The sequence below is a fragment of the Lipotes vexillifer genome, unplaced genomic scaffold (assembly GCF_000442215.2).
Source record: "Lipotes vexillifer unplaced genomic scaffold, Lipotes_vexillifer_v1.1 scaffold751, whole genome shotgun sequence".
Lineage (NCBI taxonomy): Eukaryota > Metazoa > Chordata > Mammalia > Artiodactyla > Lipotidae > Lipotes > Lipotes vexillifer.
Window position 1 is genome coordinate 1,834,885 of NW_006799727.1, and position 23,269 is coordinate 1,858,153.

Here is a 23,269-nt window from a genome sequence, read left to right on the forward strand (position 1 = left end):
TGGTAAGAGGCTTGGCTACCAGACGCTATTTGTACAGAGAAGTTCTGATACACTGTGTATTGTAATTGCACTTTGTTATCTTTTGGTACTGCTGCGCCTTCCTCCCGTGCTGAGAAGGCGAGTGAGAATCTTAAAGTGATAAATAGGAAGAAATTGCGTGTTAAGAGAGGCCTAAGCCTGCTCAGATGTGAATAGGTTTGTAGGAATGCATTGAGCATCTCAGCTAGGTAGTGGAAACTAAGTTGTACCCATCTTGCCCTGTCGTCACCCCTGCTTTCCAGCTGGCTCCCCAGGGCCTGCTGAAGCCTCCATGATGGTCCGCCTGGCCTGCTTCCTCCCTCACCCCTGATGTGGCTGGATGTGCCGGACCCCTGGGCTCCAGACCTAGGCATCTCTCCTCACTGCACGGCCAAAGCTGGCTCAGCCTCCCCTGAGGGATGGGCTTGCCCAAATCCTAGGACAAATCTTGATCTGAGGCAGGGTTTAAGGAACTCCATTCCAGAATCTTTGTTGCCTAGTCTAACCTTGACCTTGGGTCTCGGTTCTTTTTATAGTTTCCGCAAACTGTTCCCTACCCTGTTTCTGTGCCCAAACCTCCTGCCTTGTTTACCTGGCTGAGAACCCCAGGTACTGAAAGGCCTGTGCTCAACCCTGTCCTGTCCATGCAGTAGGGCCTGCCTCTCAGTACCAGCCCAGCAGATGGGGGCCCTGCTCACCTCTACCCACCGTATCTACCCTGCCTATCAGCTTTGTAGTTTTGCCCTGCCCCTTTCCTGGTTCAGTCACCCTGTTTCTGACTTCATACTGCCTCTTTCCTGTACTAATTCACTTGTTCTTTGCTCCCTACCCTTTGTATACAGTGGAGATAACTTCATGGCCAAGATATGCTCCTGGACAAGATAGATGAGAGAGAGAGAGAGAGAGAGAGAGAGAGAGAGAGTGTGAGAGTGTGAGAGAGAGAGAGAGAGAGAGAGAGAGAGAGAGAGTGTGAGAGTGTGAGAGAGAGAGAGAGAGAGAGAGTGAGAGACAGGTTGTCTGGAGAAGTAGGAGCAAGTCTTTAATATCCATCTTCGTTGTCCCATCAATAACTACACATTGTTAATTTTTATATCTGAAACCACACAACTCAGATTGGGACTTGAACCCACTGTCTTTTTTTCTTTTCTTTTTTTTTTTTTTTTTTGCGGTACGCGGGCCTCTCACTGTTGTGGCCTCTCCCGTCGCGGAGCACAGGCTCCGGACGCGCAGGCTCAGCGGCGATGGCTCACGGGCCCAGCCGCTCCGCGGTATGTGGGATCCTCCCGGACCGGGGCACGAACCCGCGTCCCCTGCATTGGCAGGCGGACTGTCAACCACTGCGCCACCAGGGAAGCCCGAACCCACTGTCTTTTAATTGCAATCACACACCTGGTCTCAGGACTTAATGAAGCTCAGGTTTTCGATGTCTCGTTGCAGAAAGAATTCAGTGAGAGACAAAATATTAGGTAAGAAGTGGATTTATTTAGAGAGATTCACATTCCAGAGACAGAATGCCATCCATCTCAAAAGGCAAGAACGGCTTTGGGAGGAACACACTCCACAGAGTGTGGGCCATCTCAGAAGGTGAGAGGACCCAGAATACGGGGTGGTTAGTTTTTGTGGGCTGGGTCATTTCATAGGCTAATGAGGGGGAAGATTATTCCAACTGTTTTGGGGATTTCCAGGAATTGGAAATTAGCCTCAGAACTGTCATGGCACCTGTAGGTGTGTCATTTAGATGCTGATGTATTACAGTGTGCGTGTAATGAGGCTCAGGGTCCACTGGAAGTCGAGTCTTCTGCCATCTTGGACCTAGTAGGTTCTAACCAGTTTCTGTCATGTCCTCAACGGCTGTGTCATTCTTTTAAAGGTTGTGCCCTGCCCCCTTCCCTCCTGGTTTCACATCTATAAGGTTCCTGTATCTTAATTTCTTTTTGGCTGTGCCGCACAGCATGCGGGATCTTAGTTCCCTGACCAGGGATCGAACCCGTGCGCCCTGCAGTGGAAGCGCAGAGTCTTAACCACTGGACCGCCAGGGAAGTCACACTCTATCTTAATTTTTAAATTTTAAAGTATTTTGTCTACACTTGCTTTTTTGCCTTATGTTTTGGCTTTAGTACCTAACTTCTGCATGACATGAGATCACATTTTGTGTGATGTCAAAGACCTCCTTCATGCTTGCAGTGGAATCTTTGCCTTTGGCACCTGTCCCACCTCAGCGAGCAGGTCTACTGCTGAAGACCTGCCAGGAGGCCCGGTCTAACCAGCTAACCAGGCAAAGTCCCACTGTAGGGTGGGACCTCAGCCAGCTCTTGGGGCTGGCTGGCTAAAGCCAGTAGGGGCGCCACTGAGAATGAGTTAGATTCTCTTGGAATGGTCCCTTTCACGTGTTCAGCTGCGTTGCACGTATCACCCACCTTATGTGTGGGACAGGAGCTCCAGCAAACTGCCATGGAATTTCTGCACAGTCCTGACATGGTTACTCTCCCAGGATTTGAGTGGAAATTAGTAGGAGACTTTTATGGAAAGGACTGCCTTTGAAGGGAATGAATGAATGAAGCAGTAACTAAACTTAGGGGTGAGATTGGCACCTTTCACTAAAGGCTCAGATTTATGAAATATCACTCATCATACGTTCTGGCCACACTGGCTTTGAAGGCAGTCGAGAGCTTGGGTGACAGTCTCAGGGTTTTGGATCTAAGTCCCACCTAGTGCAGTTTACTGCTGGTGTTCCCCCCAGCTTAGCACCTGAACTACTGCTGGGCCCAGCGAGCCCTTTTCTGCCCTGTAGGGTCTGGTGGCAGCTCTGATTGTATTTTTCCTCATTATGCTTTTGTCTCCATCACTCACAGCTTTGGATTCCTTGCCCCACTGCCCCCCATCCCCTGCCCCAAGATGGGGCAGAAGAAGGTCTTCCTGCTTTTTTAGAGCCTTCCTGTCCCTTTTCCCAAACTAGCTGGGTACTTTCCACCCCACAGCCTCTTCCTGGTAGACTAGAGACCAGCTCCCCCGGGACAGGCTGGAGAATACTTGGGAATCAGTATCCTAGGTTGAACCCAGAAGCGTCCCTTGTCAATAGCACCAAGTTGACAGACCCCTATGGCTTATGACCTTTTTCCCCTTTGTCCTGGGGACCCCTTCTGCCCCCTCATAGGAGTCCGTGTATTCATGCTCTCCCCCAGGACATTCAACATGGGAAGGCCCCTCCGGGCTCCCCCTCTTCCTGGGGAGGATGTATGTCAGTACTGTTCTATCTCCCCTCCACCCAGTACTCGGTCCACCCAGGTTGGTAATAAAAGGTTGATAGCTTAGTGACGTGCCATACATGAAGACTCAGTGCTTGTCCATGCTTTGGCCTGAGCAACAGGATGAGAGCAAACAAAGTTTTAGTTTCCTTTATTTTCTATACAATGAAAACTGGCCAGATAAATAGAAAATGCAAATTCATCATTAGAGAAAAAGAGAATATTTCCTTTCTCATTCTTTCTACCATCTACGAGGCATTTTAATGTAGTAAACACACACCGGCATGCACGCACGCACGCACAAATCATTAGACTAAAAGGTAAGCTACATGAATTCTAGCCCTGGCTACAAACTTCCAGTGAGCTTGTTGGTCAAACCTACAGACAAAACCTTGGCTTCCTCACCTATAAAATGGAGAAAATATTTTTATGCCTGCTTATTGGCTTATTGCAATTATTAAATTAGGTGATATATGCATGGGCTTAAAGAACTATACAAAAGACCAGTTTGGAGGGGACGTCCCTGGAGGTGCAGTGGTTAAGACTCCATGTTTCCGATGCAGGGTGTGCGGGTTCGATCCCTCGTTGGGAAACTGAGATCCCACATGCCACGCAGCGCGGCCAAGAAAAAAAAAAAAAAAGACCAGTTTGGATATCATTTGCTAGAGACACTGCCTTTACTGAAGAGAAAGAAAGTGGTAGAAAGTCACCTAAGATATGAACATGCAGTTGACAGGATAAGAAATAAATGGCTCTTAAATATATGAAAAGATACTTACCCTCCTGCTAATAAGACAAATATAAACTAGAACTTTAAGAGATCATGTTTACCTGTCATGGTTGGTGCCATGTATTAGCCAAGGTGAGGAGAAGCAGACACTCACATTGCTGAGGGGAGTATAAATTGATACAGTCTCTAGAAAAAGCACATTGGTAACATTAATAGAAAATGCATGTATCTGGGGCAAGCAATTCCATTTCTTGAAATTTATCCTACAGATGTGCTTGCACTTATATAAAATTAGGCATCTCTGTATTTACTGATAGGGATTGACCTTGAAGATATGTTGAGAGAAAAATACAAAGTACAGAACAGTTTATAAAAAACATTGCTTTTGTCTTTTCACAAAGAAAAGAAATGCTAATATTTGCATAGATTATATCTGAAAGGATACACCAGATTTAGATCATTGTTTTAGGGTTTTTTTCTTTCTTTTCTTTGTCTACTGCCACCCACCCTACCCCCCCAAACACACACACACACACACTTTGGTGGTAATTGCTGGTTTTTGTTTTCTGCCCTGCCCAGGAGTAGAATTGGGTGGCTGGTGACAGGGGGGTGATAAGATTACTTTTCACTGCATATCCTTTTGAACCTTTTGAATTTTGTCTATATGTAGCTATTACCAACAAATTTAAAAAATTGAAACAAAAGTAAACAAAAAATCAAAGTGAACAACAAAAAAATACGGACAAAATCCCAACTCTCCTACTTTCTTATTGCTAAAATAAAGTAAAATAAAATGAAAGGAAGAAAAGCCACTTAAGAGGAATTACTCAGGGTTTTTAGTTTTTTTTTTTCCTGCCCTTTACCATGCTTGACTTTCATATGCCTCTGTTTGTTAGAGTATTTTCCTTTCACTATTTGGAAAACTAACTTGAGCTGGCCCTTTACAACTGCAAAAGGAGATTTTAGTTTCACGATTCTAATGAACCAAATGATCGTGTCTGTGCTCTCTCCTTGATCTGCCAATCTTTATTTCTGAGATCTGAGTAACCCTTGAAAAGTTGTGAGCATCAAACCTAACCTAGATATTCATCTTCCCTGACTTCCCAATGAGTGATGGAGCTGGCTAGAAAGGACCCTTGGGGCCTGCCGCCCAGGGAATTAATCTCCGGGGTAATCAGATAGCTGTTCAGGGACTGTGGATCCTAATTGGGTATTGAGCATTTTGTTAAGTGACTCAAGTTCTGCCTTCCTGCTTTATTAGAAATTACGAGTTGTGTATCTGGGGACTGTACCTCCTGAGTTTTGCTTTCTTTATTTTTATATATTATTTAAGCAAAGGGCTCTTGTAATTGGGCTTTTGTCTTTTTTTTTTTTTTTTTTTTTTTTTGCGTTACGCGGGCCTCTCACTGTTGTGGCCTCTCCCCTTGCGGAGCACAGGCTCCGGACGCGCAGGCTCAGCGGCCATGACTCACGGGCCCAGCCACTTCGCGGCACGTGGGATCTTCCCGGACCGGGGCACGAACCCGTGTCCCCTGCATCGGCAGGCGGACTCTCAACCGCTGCGCCACCAGGGAAGCCCGGGCTTTTGTCTTTTGACCCTACTTCATAGAGTTAGTTCTTCTTTACCAAATTGTCCCCTTTGTGTAATTATGCAGAACTGTGTGTTCTCTTTGCTATGAAGACCAAATGGAGCCCCGCGGACCAGGTGAGGTCTCTTGAAGATTTTCAAATGAAGAGGCCCTCCGTGAACACGTGCCAAATGGGGCATTCGAAAGAGCCCCTTCATGTTGACTTATCACGGCTTTCAATTAGGAGAATTCACCACTGCCCACGTGGAGACGCCCTCCAGGCCCAGTAAAGAGCTTGTTTTATTGTGTATATGGACAATTTGGAGTTAAAGGCTATCTTCAAACTAAGGGTCCTGTTTACATTTCCGTTGTGAACTAAAGTCACTTGCTTGTTGGAATGGGGTTCAGCTTGTTTATACATTATTCATACCTGTAAGTCAGAGATCATACGCGTGGTGTGGCACATGTGTGAACTGCATGCGTGTATTTGCTGATGGGGACTTGAGTTTAGCTAATATTTTCACAGAACGTTTCCAGCAATCCTTACAGCCTCACTTAAGCAAACAAATAGCTATATCCTTTGCAAAACAACTGAGCACACAATTCTGAGTAATTTTTCAGATGCTCTTTACAATGATTGGCCCAAGGCCTATCCTAACATCATGTACTTTAGAAGCAACTCTGAGTTCTTTGAAGAAGAAAGATAAATCTCAAGGCAACAGATTTCCTTCTGTTTTCCTTCAAGTGTTTGGCTCCAATTCAGTAATGAGTTTTATGTAGCTTATCAAATCATGAAAATGATGGCATACAACATTATTACCTGTTCTTAGGTGACTATTAGGAGATTCCCAGAATCTCTGGATTCCCAGCTTTTTGGGGTCTTGCAAAAGAACTTTTGCCATGGCCTGAGATTAAAGCAAAAGCAAATAAATCAAACAGCTCTGGCAAGTGAACGTTCTTGTGCCCAAGATTGAATCATCAGGGAGACCCTAAAATAGAGTGTACCCCAAGACAGAAGGTATCTGGCAGAAAGGAAAGAGAAAATGTTGGGGTGGAGGTCACTGGGCCTTCTACAAGCGTGTCTTGAGTACTTACTATATACTCAACACTGTGCTGGCTGGGCACACAGTGTGCAGGGATGCAGTGGTTGACCAGATAGACGGGACCCACCATAAAGAAGAAACACAAGTCTAGATGCCCTAGGAAATTGTGTGGAGGCAGCAGTGGGCACAAGGCTCCCCCTCACCACCCTGTGGGGGATGTTATCCCATCTTGGACTCCTACTCAAGAGGTAGCATTGGAGGGAGCAGGGAGTACTCTTTCTTTTGGGTTGAGGGGAGATGGGTTACAGAGATATAGTGATGTTGGTAGGAAGCACAGGCATTGGTAGGGCACGTTGGACCAGGGATGAGTTAGAAGGCAGGTGGCAGCATCAGAACCTACTCTGCTTCTGTCACTTTGATGTGAGTTTCACAGAACTGATCTGAATGATACAGAAGATTGAAAATAAAGGTTAACCCCAGAAAGTTAGATCTATAGCTCTTGATCCCCTTAACACAGTGGGGTGCCCCCTATAAAGGGTGTTTTCCCCTACCTCACCATTCTATCATTTGCTGTTTTCAAAAACTGGCTCTTTTGCCTTGTGCCACAGCAAAAATATTTCTACAATTCTCTGTAAGTAAATGGAGTCTTAAAGCTTAGACCTCTGCCCTGGGCAAGGAACCAAAGGATGTCATTGTGCATAACTTCAAAGGCTGATAAGATGTTTAAGGTCGCTGCTCTCTGAAAGAGTTTCTTTCTTTTAAGGCCAGCCAGAAACATTCTTGTACACATCCCACCATTATTCCAATGAGAAGCAGGAGACCGTTTCTTCAGTGCGTTGAGGCTCTCGTTTTTTTGGGGTTTTTTCCCCCCTGCATGCCTCTACCCCACAGAGTATATTCTCTCTCTCTGCCCTACAATGGTTGCATTGTGCTTTGGATGATGGATGTCCAGTAAGCATGATATTAAAGGCACTACCTTTTCCGTCTGGAGGAATCAAAGAAACAGTGGTTCTGTTGCATTATTTCCATGTTTGCATGAAGCAGTCACTCAAGGACTTGGGGGTTCTTGATACTTTGGGGATTATGACTGGTGTGGTATAAGCTGGTGAAAGATCTCTGATCATCCAGCATTTAAAGTCTCTCGGTAACAGGTGACTCAAGAGAAGTTCAGAGTCTACTTTTGTCAGGGACACTTCTCTCTCTCTTTTCAGTTTTATCCCTGGACACTGCAGAATGTGTTGGTTTCTCTCTGTCACCAGCAGGCAGTTTGGCACAGCAGATGCCCTCAACCTATGAAAGCAGGGGTGGAAGATTTTTAGTAAATTGTCCAGGAAATAGGAAAATACTGGCTGTGCTGTTGGAAATGTTTGCTATTTACTGCACATTCTTTCACACAGGATATCTTCCAGCTAAACGGGTTTTTTATACATTCTGATTTTGAAAATGGAGGCCTGCACTGTCAAGTCTAGGAGGAGAAGGCCCCCGGGATAGAAGGGATGGAGCTCTGGAAATGATTCATTACCCACTGGCTGGTGGAACATGGATGCTTTGATGGCCAAAGATGGTGATGCCTCCTTTGCGTCTTAATAACACAGTGCTCGGAGCTCCTAGGTGCTTTACAAATGCCTGTGGGTGGCTTAATAAAAGTATAATTTAGGGTTCTGGTGCTTGCTTGTAGTTTCCCTTGTTCTTCGCCTGGATTCCTGGCCCAGAGAATAGAGACAAAACTCTCTAGTTCTGCCTTATGATGCCATTCTGTGTTACTGCACTCCACGGGCACCCCATCGCTGCCTGCCATGGAAGGAGCATTGGCCAGCCTGCCAGAAAAAAATGTAACGCAAATGAAGACTTGGGAACCTCACTGTTTGAAGCTCCCGTTCTCGCATTCCAGACCGAGGCCCTCAGGCACACTGGAGATAGCTTAATACGAGCATATTTGTAACACTCCGGTTCCAACCAGATCAAAGGGCAGTGAGCCTGCCTGGGCTGCAGCCTCCAAGTGAAAACTGGACCCTGGAAGTGAGCCTGTGTGACTTGGCCATGCCTTGAATCCGAGAAGAAATACCAATTCTGTTATGGATGTTTGAGCCATCGGATGGAGACTTTGAAGTCTCTTTGCCTGTAAAAAATTGGATTCGGTGCCTCCCTCAGCCTGCCCCCACCTTGGACTGGTTTAAGATTTGGGGTTTCTTCCAAAGTGGCGCTTTCTTGTTGAGGCTGCTGGGGAAAATGAAGTGATCACGCAGAAGCCAAATAGGTGCTGGACTGCTGGGAGCCTGGGAGGGCTCAGCTCAGAGGCTGGATCTTTCGGGATGTTCCAGATGTTATTGGGATTGGATGACTAGAAGCACTAAAGCTGCAGGTAAAAGGGAGCCTCACTTTCTTTTCTTGAACAGACTATGGAAATGTGGGTGTTTTTGTTGCCTGGATCAATTTTTTTCAGACTTTTAGGTTCCATGGATTAATAAATTTCAAAAGAAAATTTTCTTCTTTTTTTTTTTTTTGGCAAGTAAGGGCTTTAAAAATTGCCACTTGTTAGCACTACAACTCGATAAAACAATGGACTTTCGAACAAACCAGGAAAAAAAATCAGTAAGAATTTAATTTCAGAATAAAAGCAATCTTTTAAATATAACACATTTAACATTATATTTTTAAAAATATATTTGTTTTTCTCCTTTTGCCTCTGGCCAGTGAAAACTTTGTCACTGACCAGTATTGGTCTGTGAACAGGTATTTGAAAACTATAGTGTTAGGCTGTTAGGCTACATATATACTATATAAACAGACATATATACGTACATACAAATTGAAAGAAAAATCATAATTATTATGATACTAACACATATGCATTATTACAGAGTAATACATGTTAATTACAGAGTATGTTTACATATATTATCTCATATGGTCTGTTAGTGTATGCCTTTGAAACATAAATTAGTCTTAATAGCCTAAGCTAAATAGAATTAAGAACAGAAGGGAAGTCTAATGTTTATTTAAACTGTTACTGTCCTAGAGTCAAATATGAATAATTTAAAAAATTATCTACTGCTTTGATTTTTCCATGTCTCTGCTACTCTGCTATGTTAGTGAGAGTAAAGAAACAGACAATACTGTGATGATATGCACACATCTTTAGAAACCTATGTATAGCCTACTCGCATTCACATATATATTTGATTTCTTTTCTGAATTAAAAAATCAGAGCATATATTTTGACGAACATAAATGAACATGTGGGGAAAAATAAAATTATCTGATATACATTATGAGAAAAATCTGCGGACTCTGTGGGGCAGGGGTTAAGGGGGGCAGGCAGGGGAGGAAGAGAGGGTGGACGAGTGAGAGAGAATTTTTACTCTAAGTGAATAGGGGTGTTTCTAGTCCCAAACTTGTATTTAAAAACAAATATGGGGCTTCCCTGGTGGCGCAGTGGTTGAGAGTCCGCCTGCCGATGCAGGGGACGCAAAAAACAAAAACAAAAAACAAATGTGTATTTTGACTTCAACTCAAGTGTCTCTGTCTTGAACATCTGAATATAGGTGTTTCTGATTTTGAATGTTCTCTTCGAATAAAATAACAGATATTTTCCCTTTGCCAGCTTCTCCTTCCAGCTCCTACTGGCTCGTCCTAGGATTCTGGGCTCCCTAAATTTCCCTAAAGGAGGGCACTAGCTTCGGTATTCTGGTTTGCAAGAGTTTCTCTGAAGCAAAATCTATTGCAGGACCAGTAGCCTGGTTGCCCAATCGCGGTCTTATTTTGAAGACCCTCAACCAAGCCAGAACTTCAGTTAGGCACGAATTTATCGGTCAGTTAATTACTTCAGGCAGTGATCGTTCAGTAAGTGTGTGGGTGCCTCATCCCTGTCAGGCTTGGTGCTAGGCAGTGGGGATATTAATAGAACTCAAGATAAAATGGTTTCTACCCTTGGGGAGCTACCAGTCTATTGGGGAGACAGACAAACTAGGACACAACAAATAATAAATGACAAATAGTAATGAATCCTGGATAGGAAACATATAAGGTGCTATTATCAATAAACTTGGAAGAAGCCATCTTGCAAACTCATCAGGTAAAGTGAAAATTTGACAATCAACAATTGGCAATTGATATTGTGTGCGTGTGTGTATGTGTGTGTGTGTATATATATATATATATATGTGTGTGAAAAAGACAAAGGCTATATAATACATTTGTAAGGCTTTTATAACATAGGAAATTGTTTCAAGAAAGGAAAACATTAGGAAAAAATTTCATCAACTCTTAATTTTCTCATGGCCTCTACTTACTGAATAATTCCTCTGCAAAACTACAGTTTACTAGATTACTTGCATGGTGCACAAGGTACTCCAATAGGAAGGCTAGAGCTGATTGGCTGACTTAACAGTCAGACCACAGGCTCTTCTTTCCATGACACAGCACTAAGGGTTTGGCCAGATATCTCAGATTACCTACAAACTAAAAAAAAAACATTTTAAATTTTTCGGGGGTTGTATTTACCCACCATTTTGTTTTCTTCCAATGAAAACCAAAATCACCTAACACTGAACATCTGCTCTGAATAAGGCCCTGAGCTTGCTTTTGGGGAACATACACCTGGTAGGAGAGAGAATGGTTGTATGCACAGGATGTATATACAGTAGAAAAGGTTCAGTGCAGGAGCAGAGCTGCAGGTAACAGGAAGGGCTGAGTGTAGGGGTGGAGGGCTCAGCTAAGAATTGCTGGGGTGGCATTCAGACTTGATCTTAAAGAGTGGGCAAGCATTAGACTTGTGGAGAGTGGCAGTGCCGTGGACCTGCTCAGCCACCTGACAAGCTCATGCGAAGACCCATTAAGCCTTTTTCGTATTAAAACTAACAACTCTTTGTTTCCTGAGGGCATATATCTTGATAGGGAGCGATGATAATATATCGATTTCCATCAAGTTGCATTTTATCATCATAGTGGTTACAGAGGAGGCTGCTTTTAGTCCCTGCAGTGCATTTGAATGTGTTGCAAGAAACATGGAAGTTGACGAAAGGCATAATGGATCTGTAATGGACGAGGGGCTGACGAGGCCACAAATGGGACAGGCCACGTTTGGAACACGAGTGCTTCGCTTGGAGTCATGTGCATTCTCCACATTAGAAGGGGCCGATGGTTACAAGCTGGTTTTGCCTGAAACTCCAGGGAAATGCTTGGGCACCTCTGCTGGGCTGCTTTATCTGGTTGCCTTTGCCTTCAGCATCCCCTATGGTGGGCCTGTGGCTGCTAATGACCACAGGTTCAGGATTGCACGAGAAGAGGATGCCTCTGTCCGTGCGAGTATGTGCAGCTTTTTGAACGAAAGGATTTTTTTTTTTGTGGTACGTGGGCCCCTCACTGTCGTGGCCTCTCCTGCTGTGGAGCACAGGCTCCGGACGCGCAGGCTCAGTGGCCATGGCTCACGGGCCCAGCCGCTCTGCGGCATGTGGGATCCTCCCGGACCGGGGCACAAACCCGCGTCCCCTGCATCGGCAGGCGGACTCTCAACCACTGCGCCACCAGGGAATCCCCGAAAGGATTTATTTTTTATTTTGCCACGCCGCACAGAGTGTGGGATCTTAGTTTCCCGACCAGGGATCGAATCTGTGCTCCCAGCAGTGGAAGCGCGGAGTCTTAACCACTGGACCGCCAGGAAAGTCCCCAAAAGGAGTTTTTTTTTTAATGAAAGGAGATACACAATGAATGTTGTGAAGGATGTTTTTCTAAAAGAGAAAGAAAAGTTTGCGATCAAGTGTGAGTATGTTTTATGCTATTCAGAGCCCTGGCAGGTAGGCCTGGTTCACCCCAGAACCCTGGGAAAGGACAGGCCTGGCCTTCAATGCCGTCTTCATCATTTGGGAAGTTTAGTCAGCGCTGTCAGTATGTCTTGGAGGTGGTTTTCACAAGCGAATACAATCAGTGCCAAAACTAGCCTTTTGCGGAAGAACTTAGTTGGTGAGAGAAACCATCTTACCTTATGTCCTAATAGTAAATGTGTTCTGAATGAGGCCTTGGCCCAAAGTCTTACATTTTTTCCGTCACGCCTACAGCACAGGGGTGGGATCTCAGAGCCCTTAGCGAGGGTTTGCCGATTATTGAGTAATGTGCTCAGATGTTTGCAAAAAAAGGTGCAAACACCTTCGCCAACGCGAGACACAAAGATGCATTTGAATCCACAACTCCTTGTAACATTGAGGCCCCGTCTTTATAACATTAATATTTATCCAAAATATATATTTTTAATGGAAGTATAACCGACCTACAATACTGTTAGTTCCAGGTGCACAGCATAGTGATTCGATATTTCTGTACATCACAAAATGATCACCCTTATAAGTCTAGTTACCATCTGTCACCATACAAAGATATTACAGTATTATTGACTATATTCCTCACGCTGTACATTTCATCCCTGTGACTCATTTATTTTGTAACTGGAAATTTGTACCTCTTAATCTCTCTCACCTATTTCACTCATCCCCCCACCCCCAAATGTTCTTGAATGCTGTTTTATCCCATTGCTTTTGGATATTCTCATCTTAAAATAAAATTGTGTGTATACTAGGATGTGTAAGAGATTTATCACCCAGCAGAATGATCTTTAGTGGATTCTACTTTTCCTGATCAGTTAGTCTTGTGTTTGGTATTGGGATGTTTTCTGTCTCACCCAGATTCCTGAATTTGGAAACGAGTGACTTACAGTACCTTTTGATTTGGTTTTAATCCATCAAAATCAAGTTAGTTATAAGTGATGGAAGAGCTTACTTTGTGTAGTCCGGGCTGCCGGGAGACATCAGCCACATGCCAAAAGCTTGCTCGTTGCCCGGCAACCTTGCTGGAGGAATAGATTTTCTGCCACTGGCTCCCTTTTTAGTCGAGGCAGAATCTATTAACACTACTGTTCTAGCCCAGAGAACCGGAGCTGGAGTTTAGCTGCAAAGAATGGTTGGAGTTTTTTGTTTTTGCTTTTTCAAATAATCCAGCACGGTGTTTCTGGCTTCTAAACTCTGCTGCTAATTTCATTGACTTCCAAGTAAAGATTTAGAGCTTATTAAGATGGCTTAACACTGCCCAAGCTAAAGAAGTTTGTTTTCTGCCTGCTTGGCCCCTGAAAAAGCTCTTTGTTTAATTTCTGTGGAAACTACCACGCAGGGAATGGGTGGGGGCTGTGAGCATCCAAGGTGAAGGTGGAGTGGGTAAGAGCCGCTTCATTCAACCCCAGACTTTTCGTAGCCTTCACAGGTGTACTTGCTGGCTCCCACTTTGTAGCGGCAAACTTATCGTCTGGCTGTCGAAGCTGTTATTTCTTCAAGTATACACGATCTAGCTCTGATTGAAAAGTGGCTGTGTATTCCTTCCTCTTATCCTTCAGTCAAAGAATGTCTTTTCTCCTTCTGTAGCTAAATACTTCACCAACAGGATTGATGGTTTCTGTCTACCAGGGGAGCTTGCATCGCTGTCAGCTCTATTGTTTTGCTTATGCTTTTAATGTAATAGCTTTGGGTTGTAGCAAGAGAAGATGATGGCTAAGCCCAGCGTCAGGTGGCTGGAGTTATTTGCCTCTGCTGAAATGCAATTTTAATAATGGACTGTATCAGCTCAATGTGTTTTCTTGCCCCTTTGTAAAACAAAGGAAGATCTCAGCGCATTAACCCGTTGGTGGCAGGAAAAATCAAAGTCTCCAAGAACCACTTAATTAAATGACAGTTGCACCTCATATTAGAAATCTTGCAAACAGGCTGCAGAAATTATCTGAACAGGGGGGAAGGGGGTTGCTCTTTTTTTAGAAAGTGGACCTTAGCCACCTCATCAATTTTGCCCTTTCTAAGGGCCAAACGCTGAAAGGTAAATACAGAGTGTGATCTGGCAGAGAAATGAGCTAACTTGAAGAAAACCGTGACTAACTCTATAGAACAATCTTGAAATTCACTTGTTTATTTGTTCTGATCATTGTAAACTTTATTAATTATGAAAATGCAGGTGTTTTGGGTTTATTTTCCCAAATAATCTTAGAATGTTACTGATGCAAGGGATCTTTGAGAGAGTAGTTCAAGCACCCCCAAATGCTCCTTTACAAAGAAGGAAACCAGAGAGGTGAAAAAGTTTGCTCAAGGATACACAGCTATGTTGAGAGTGGCCAGCCAGTTGACTCTTAATGACAGGACCACCCAAACGATGCTTCTGAAGGGAAATGAGAGAGGAAAAGCTCCTACTTCCACAGCGCTGATTCCATCTATATAACCACAGATCTTTAATGCACACCTTCTGCCTATGTGCAGGTACTGGGCTAGGTGCTGGGGGCAGGCGAGGTCTTTACCTTCATGAAGTTACATTTAGAAGTGGGAGATGCCCACAGTCAGCCGTGAAACAGTAAGAAAATTACAGGTCGTGATAAGTACTTAGCTAAGATATAAGGGGAACAGAGGAATGTTGGTGGCAATTAGATAACAGAAGTATTATCTGTTAAAGTACTTAACTCCTTGGGAACACCTGCATTCATACCACTAACAGAAAATATGTTGGAAAAAAAATATGTTGGATAAACTGAAACCTTTGGAAGGGTTCATTGTCACCCATTATGTTGTTCCAGTGGGGAGGTGAGATTGTGAGCTTCCCAAGACAGTGTACAAACCAAAACCGAAATTGGTGGGGATCTTAGAACTCTTCCAATTCATGAATGCTGGGATTCAGCCACTTTGTTCTTTTGTTTGTTCATCAGTTCATTCCATTCCTTCATGTTGCAAATACTCATTAGGTATTTCCCACTTACTACTGAAAGTCTCTGCACAACAAAAATGTTTCTAAGACCTAATCTGGCACACTTCTATCAAGGAATATTCCATACAAACTCCCGTTATCAGCAGTCTTGGAACATTGTATCCTAGCAAATTGGATTTTTAAGTCATATAGCTCATTCTTTTTCTTTCTAACTGGTTGCTTTAGTGCTCCAGGCAACTTTACATGCAGGCTTTTTTTTTTTTTTTAACGAGTACTATGAAACTCTAGTGTGAGGATTTGCTTTTGTTGTAGGTCTGTATTCAACAGGTCTACTAGAGGGCAGTGGTGAAAACTAATGGACTTGGCCAAGTGAAGGATCTGTTTCAAAGTCTGGATCTTTCCATGAATCACGTGGTCATTTGTTGCTGGCCTTGCCACTATCTCCATATATTTCCTCAGAAATGTCCCGGATCTCAAAATCTGCTGTAAATTTACCACGCATGGATCTTGTGTTTCCTTCCCCGGCCATGCTGCTAACACCAATTCGAAGGCTCTGACTGAGAAAGTGACTAAAAGCGTTTATCAATGCTGTTCTGTGCATTTTCTTTGTTCTCCTGATACTTTGTTATATTTGCGTATCAGATGTCAGAGAAAAGTAGAAGCAGCCCCTAGAGCACTGTTTTTGTAATTTCATATAATTCATTTCCTTGAAAATTTGGCTGGAGAGGATTTTCCTTCAGACTTCTCTTCCATTTTGGCATCTTTCTTGCTCTTTTCCCATGTGGCCGATGTCGAGTCTTTCACTTGTGTTCCAGTTGAAAGCATCTTCGTTTTAGCCTAAGAAGACACAGCTACAGCAGACTGACCCTAATGGGCCTCCCTGTCACCCTGGAGTGTCTCATGCGATAGTTTCTGAACATTGAGAGCTTGCTCTGTGCTAAGTGCTCTGCTGGATTATTTGACTACACAAATATTCCCACTCACCCTTAGGGGCAGGTAATGCCATTATTCCCATCTGACTGATGTGGAAACTGAGGCCAAGAAAGTTTGAGCAGTTTTTAAACCAAGGTCTCATAGTATAAGTGGTAAGCATGATCCGAAGTTGGACTTACATAATTTTAAAGTCCCTCTACTGCTGCAGGTGCTAGCTATAACTCCCCCTTTATTTGTCCATTATAGGCACTCACTTTTTTCTTTAGACCTGTGACAAAGTCTGTAAAATTACAAGAAGGGAAGGTGATTTATTTGTCATTTTTACTAGACCAGTATTTTCTATGTGTTTTAACAGAACACTAGCCAGCAAGATGTTAGATGTTTCTAAAAAACAAACAGACCAAAAAAAAAAAAAAAAAAAAGAGTCTTGCGTTAAATTAATATGGTCAAAACTGCATATTAAATCCCCTTCTAGGCGATTCTGAATTCACTTTTGCATATTAAGAGGTCTGAGCCGTCTTTCAGCAAAAAAGTATTTTTATTCTAAAATTTAAAATTTTAATTTAATTTCCCCAAATTTCCATTGGACTACAGAACCTTTATTTTTTCTCCTAATGCCTTTAAAAGCGTAATTTGGAAAAGTCTTCAAGTAACAGGCAAGGAAAGAGCTTGGGGCATTCCACTATAGAATTCAATTTTTAAAAAAGGAAAAGAAGAGAAAACAGAATGTTCTCAGGCCCTCTAAGGATCACAGCCTCCTGTTTCACCCTGTTCCACCTTAAAACTGTTTTTATTTTTTACCCAGATTCCTCCAAGACAGGAAATGTGAGTCCCCTGGTCTCTATCTCCTGCCTTGAGACTTTTGTTTTCGGCCCAGGTCTCGACTAGGTTTTTTCACCATCTGTGCACTTCACCCACCAGTGTACATTAAGCTCCTTGAGGGGAGGAACTGGGCTGTAGCATCTTTGTGGTCTTACAGTGGCTCAGTAACTACATAGGAAATATAGAAATAAACTGTATTTCGAATAAAAGAATAAAAATGCAGGATATGGATCTGCTTTTCTGAGTTGACTCTAGCCCAGTGAAGAACCCCCTCTTTGAGTGACAGTGAGAAATTCGAGAAGCTGCAGTAACTCATTTGTATCACTAGGGTTCCATTTGGAAAACGATACCTCCCCTTGTCCAATTTAATTAGTAATTGTGTTTTCAGTTCCAATTGAAAGCCTCAGAAGAAAGGATTGTAGTAAACTGTGGTATTTGGTATTATTGTTTTTATCTAATTATATTTACTATTGTGATAGTTTTAAATTAAGGCACTTTTCAAGAGGAGCACATCGTGTTATCTAATTGGTTTTTCTCTTCTTCCCCCACCTCCTGTGTATTCTAAAGTCCAGTGTTAAGTATGAGCCCTCTTTTACAGATACAAATCTATGCATGCAGATTTGTGGTTATTTTTGTTTGTTTTTTAATGCATGGCCTAAGGTTACATGGCAAGTCCATTCTGAATATGGAGGTTGAGCCTCAGGGTCTTTTCTGAGATGTCACCCACACATTGACAAAGGCAGTGTGGTTTCAGGGAACGATGGCCCAACAGGAAGTTGGAAGATGTGGGCTCTGCTCTGGCCCTGCCACTTATTTGTTGGATGGCTTTGGACCATTCATTCACTCATCAGGCATTTTGTGGGCTATCTACCAGGTGTTCGGTGCTAGGCTAGATGCTAAGGCTACAGAGATGAATAGGACAGTGTTCTTGTTCTTAAGGAACTTCCTGTTTAGTGTATAGATTCAGATGCATAAACCAACATGCTCAGAAAAATGCCACGGGTGCTTTGCTAAAAGTGTGTCCAGGTAGGGTGGGAGCCCAAAGGAGGGAGGGGCAACACTCTCTGTGGTGCTGCAGAAATGCTTCGTGGCAGAAGTGATTTGGGGTTGAGTTTTGGAAAAAAAAAAAAAAAAAACCTTATCCAGGGATTATGCCATGATAGGGAGTTTGGACTTTATGCCTCTTTCTAATTTCCTGGTCATGAGAGCCACTGAAGAGTTTTTAACAGGGAACAGCATAGTCATTTTTGTGTTTTAGAAAGATATGTGAGGAGGATGAGTTTATTTCATCTCTGGGAACCTTACTTTTCTCAGCAGTAAGATGCATATAGATAATACCCACTCCTCTTGCCTCATGGGTTTGTTTGGGTTGCATTTCCTTAAAATGCAGTAGGAATAGCTGACCTGTACTCACTACTTTCTAAGCCCTTTAATCCTCACAGCAACCCTGTGAAGGTCATTATTGCTGTTATTTGCATTTTATTTTATTTATTTTTTGGCCGTGCAGTGTGGCTTGTGGGATCTTAGTTCCCCAAACAGGGATTGAACCTGCACCCTCGGAAGTAGAAGTGCGGAGTCCTAACCACTGGACCACCAGGGAATTCCCATTATTTGCATTTTAGAGATGGGGATGGTCATAGGCTGACTATCCGGCCCAGGGAGACACGGCCAGGATTTGAACCCAGGTCTGCCAGATTTGGAGCCTCTGTGCCCTTAGCCCACCATCGATGCTGTTAAGATGCTGGCATGTCTTTCTTGCCCTTCATTTCTCACCTGAAACATTTTGGCTGGTCGCTGTATTTTGCCTCCTGGGACCTTTTAGCAAAGAGTGTTGATGTATTGGAAAGACTCAAAATCAGCACCAAACAAATGTGCCATTATTTGCAACTGTTTAATTTTTGTCTTTAATAATGTAGTCATTTATAGAACCAAGTTTACGGAGTAGAATATGTGACTTCAATTCTTTTGTACTAACTGGGAGTTACAAAGAAAGTATGTGAGTTACAAAGAAAGTATGTTTCTATGGGCATATACATAAATCTTCCTTCCGATGTTAACAGAAAATTGATCGTGATTCTGACACCCTCCTTTTGGGGAGTTCCTTTGAAGATCCATATTATGAATAGGTAAAAGTAAAATTGAAGAGAATGTAATGAGATGGATTAGAGCAGGGGAAAGACCTTGAATGGGGTAGCCTGTCAAAAGGAGTTGCCAAAGAACAGAACAGACAAAGGTAAGGAAGTAGGTTTGGCAAACTCAGCAAGCTCTGCTTGTTGAAATGACAATTTGGAAAATATTCTAGAAGTTCACACACAGGCAGTCGCAATTCAAGGACAAGTTAACGGCACCTCTTTGGTAAAAAAAGAAAAGAAGTGTATTCACTATATTTTCTCTGTACTAGGTCACTGCAGGGCGAAAAAAGGCTGCATTATCTGCTAACCATGAATGAGTTTCTTTAAGAATTGCTGCTTGAAGATTCAGGAGGTTCAAGAGGAAGAATTAAAATAAAATGCTGTCTCGACCTGTGTCCAGTGTGCCAAAAAATAGCCCTGAAAAATGCCAGGGTTACACATTTTGTGGCTTGGGAGGAACGTTTTGATCAGCCTTCAGCTACTCATAAAAAATAAATACGGCTGTGTTCTTACTCGGACTGTTTCTTGAAGATCTTTTAGAGTAGATTTCCAGCTGAAATTTCACCTCCAGTAAAAAAAAAAAAAAAAAAAAAAAAAAGGAAAAAAAAAAAAAAAATGAGTTTCTTTAAGAATTGCTGCTTGAAGATTCAGGAGGTTCAAGAGGAAGAATTAAAATAAAATGCTGTCTCGACCTGTGTCCAGTGTGCCAAAAAATAGCCCTGAAAAATGCCAGGGTTACACATTTTGTGGCTTGGGAGGAACGTTTTGATCAGCCTTCAGCTACTCATAAAAAATAAATACGGCTGTGTTCTTACTCGGACTGTTTCTTGAAGATCTTTTAGAGTAGATTTCCAGCTGAAATTTCACCTCCAGAAAAAAAAAAAAAAAAAAAAAAAAAAGGAAAGAAAGAAAGAAAAGCTGAGCCTTACTTAAAACATTAGGCATGTCATGCCAGAGTAAAATAATGGAATCACAAAGAGAAAATGCTCCATTGAGATAAAACAGCTGTCCTTTATACTCACTGCATAAGTATAATTCATCTGTTTGTAGGTTATGCTTTAATGCAGAGCAATATTAAGGGAATGAGAAAGAATTTCTTTATTACATGGAAGAGCATTGCAAAGAAATATACCCCCATTGAAGCAGCTGTTTCAGAAGAGCACGTTCTGGAACGTGAGTGAAAGTACATCCCCCAAGATTCTGCTGCCTGGCTCGTAGGAAGAATGGAGAAAATATAGGAGGTGTGGAGCCACGGATAGAACTGACCTCATGGCGTCAGCGTGAGGTTTTGTGGGTGTCACTGCCAGGCTCATTGGTTCTCAGACTTGCATGTGCATTGGAATCACCTGGGGAGTTTGAAAAAAAAAGATGCCTGGTTCTGTGCCCAGAGGTTCTGACCTAATTGGTCTGGGGTGTGGCCTGGCCATGGGGATTTTTAAAACCTACCCAGAGGACTTTGACGTTCAGCAAAGATTGAGAAACCATCGGCCTAGAAGATGACTGATTTCCTTCTCTTCCCGTGTTTTTTGCAGCTAGGGCAGTTTGCTTGTAGGGACTTTGGTTTGGAAGCCTCCATCCTGAGTGGGGAGCAGAGACCTTCAAAGCCAACCCAGAGAGCACTTGATTAAGTCTTTAGTTTAATAGATTCCTCTCTTTGAGGGCTAAAAAGTAAAATTCCAGTGTTCCTTTGAAAAATGAATCCTGGGGTTTCTTTCCATCACAGAGAAAGTATAAGTATATTCTCTCTGAACTCCAAAGTAGGAAAAAGAAAAAAGTAAACAACCACATCCAGATGCAGGCAAACTTCCAAGTAGTGGGAAGATGCTGTGAAGTGATATTGATCAAGGTATCAGCAGGCATTGAGACTTGACCCTAATTTACTGCTGGGGGGAGAAAAAAAACAAGAAAGAAGGAAAGAAAAGTAATAGAGTACCTCCTTGATTATAGGTCCTGTGGTCAGAACTACATTCCCTAACTTAAGTGGAGCTTTTTCCTTTTCTTTTTGGGATTTCTAGGAAATACCAGACAGTATGGTATAACATAAGTAAGAAGAAACATGGTTTTTAGTTAGTACTTTGCTAATGCTAAGCACTGACCTTCAATAATTCTCTATTTTTCTCAATCTGTAGAACAGGAGTCATACTATCGCTTTTACTCCAGTTTGATAAAGAACATTTATTTCTTTACAAGGAACTGCCTCCTGAGCAAATATTTGAGTTTGGGGTGATTGAGAAGGGGTGTCTTCACCTCAACACCAACCAGAAAAAAGTCAGGAAGTCACAGGGGGTCCAAGAGACTGAAAGCAGGCTTGAGCATCTCTCCTCAAGTGGGATGTGCTCACAAATCTAGAGATGTTGTTAAAATGCAGATTCTGAATCAACAGGTCCAGGGAGGGGCCCAAGGGAGTCGGCATTTCCAGGTGATGTTGATGGTTCTGACCCCCGGCTCACACTTTGAGAGGCACATCAGTCCAGTACATCTGCTGGTGTGAATGCTTTTCTTAGGGCAGCTGGGAGAGAATAAGACATGGATGGAGAAGACTGGTGTGTAGCTGCCCTCTGTGCAGGTGATGCATGAAGTACAGCCACAATAATAATCTTTTGACTTTGAGTTCATGTGGCCCCAAGCAACTTGGTATGATCAATGTCTATGTTCTCAACTGCTCTTTTCGTAGGTACTAATTTTTATATGCTTTCCATTCTCTACATGACCTTGAGGAGAGCCTGAGTATAAAAATTTAGTTTCTTTTTTTTTTGGGCTGTGTTGGGTCTTCGTTGCTGTGCGCAGGTTTTCTTAGTTGTGGTGAGCGGGGGCTACTCTTCACTGCAGAGCACGGACCCTAGAACACACGGGCTTCAGTAGTTGTGGCTCACGGGCTCAGTAGTTATGGCTTGTGGGTTGTTTTGGCACAAGGGCTTAGTTGCTCCCTGGCATGTGGGATCTTCCCAGACCAGAGATCGAACCCGTGTCCCCTCCATTGGCAAGTGGATTCTTAGCCACTGTGCCACCAGGGAAGTCCCCCAAATTTAGTTTCCTTCTCCATTAATTTTTTCCTGTTTTTATTGAATTCTGGTATGTCAGCCTACTGCCTTTCTCTGTGATTCAATCTAATTTATCTTTTGAGTCTTTCTTACCTACATGTACAGCTAGTTCTCTTTTATCTGGTGCCTACCATGGTGATTTTTAAAAAATCTCTAGGTAAATCGCACAATTATTCAAAATTATCTGGTTGACCTCATCCTCATTGGGTTATCAGTGGAAATGTTGGGGTAAAATCAACTTGCCAACATTGATCTAAATAAGATCCTCTGATTATGTTGTTGGCCCAAGGGATAGATTTTTGTTTTGCCACTCTAAATCAGGGGCTGTGTCGTGTTTTCCTGATCGTTTCATAATGTGCTCACACATTATTTAAGGTTTGTAAAGTTTAAGAATAGATGTAGTTTCGTGTGTTCTAATTTAAACATAGAATTTGGAAAGGGAAGAGGGTTTTAAAAAATATGGTTGTGACATGTTTATTATAAATAAGTGAAAATGGAGCCCGTGATTATGCTGGTGGTATATATGTATATTGTACCTTGTCAACAAGAAAGATTTTATGTTTGTGTATTTCACATGGTATTTTCTTTCTTTTAAAAAAATTAGAGCTGATGATGTCTCTTGGAAGACTTAAACGCATTCTGGTTTAAAATAGTCCTCTATAACTGGGCTTCTTCTGGAAGTTTCCATGGCTTTCTGCGGGCCTGTTGAAATGGACCTGGTTTTCACTAGCTGCAGTCAGTTATTCCCTCTTTCTCTAAGCCAGAGGTTCTCAAATATCAGTGTGCATCAGAATCACCTGGAAGGCTTATTAACAACAGACAGCTGGGCTCCATCACCAGTTCCTGGTTCAGGAGGTCTGGGGTGAGGATGGAGGACCTGCGTTTCTCCCATGTTGCCAGGTGATGCTGATGCTGCTTATCCAGGTACCACATTTTGAGAACCACTGCAGTTTCAGCCCTTGCTAAGTGTTGACTGGAACCAGCAGCATGTATGTTGTACCTGGCTGATGCAT

The 23,269-nt window shown here is 42.8% G+C and overlaps 1 protein-coding gene and 1 non-coding gene across 2 annotated transcripts in view; one reads left to right on the plus strand and one right to left on the minus strand.

The window, feature by feature from the left end:
- FOXN3 (forkhead box N3) overlaps window positions 1-23,269 on the plus strand; it is a 403,658-nt gene that overhangs the window by 47,015 nt on the left and 333,374 nt on the right. The gene's annotated exons all lie outside the window — the stretch shown is intronic.
- On the minus strand, window positions 18,611-18,683 carry TRNAR-UCU (transfer RNA arginine (anticodon UCU)). Its single transcript has one exon. It is a non-coding gene; the product is annotated as a tRNA-Arg (tRNA).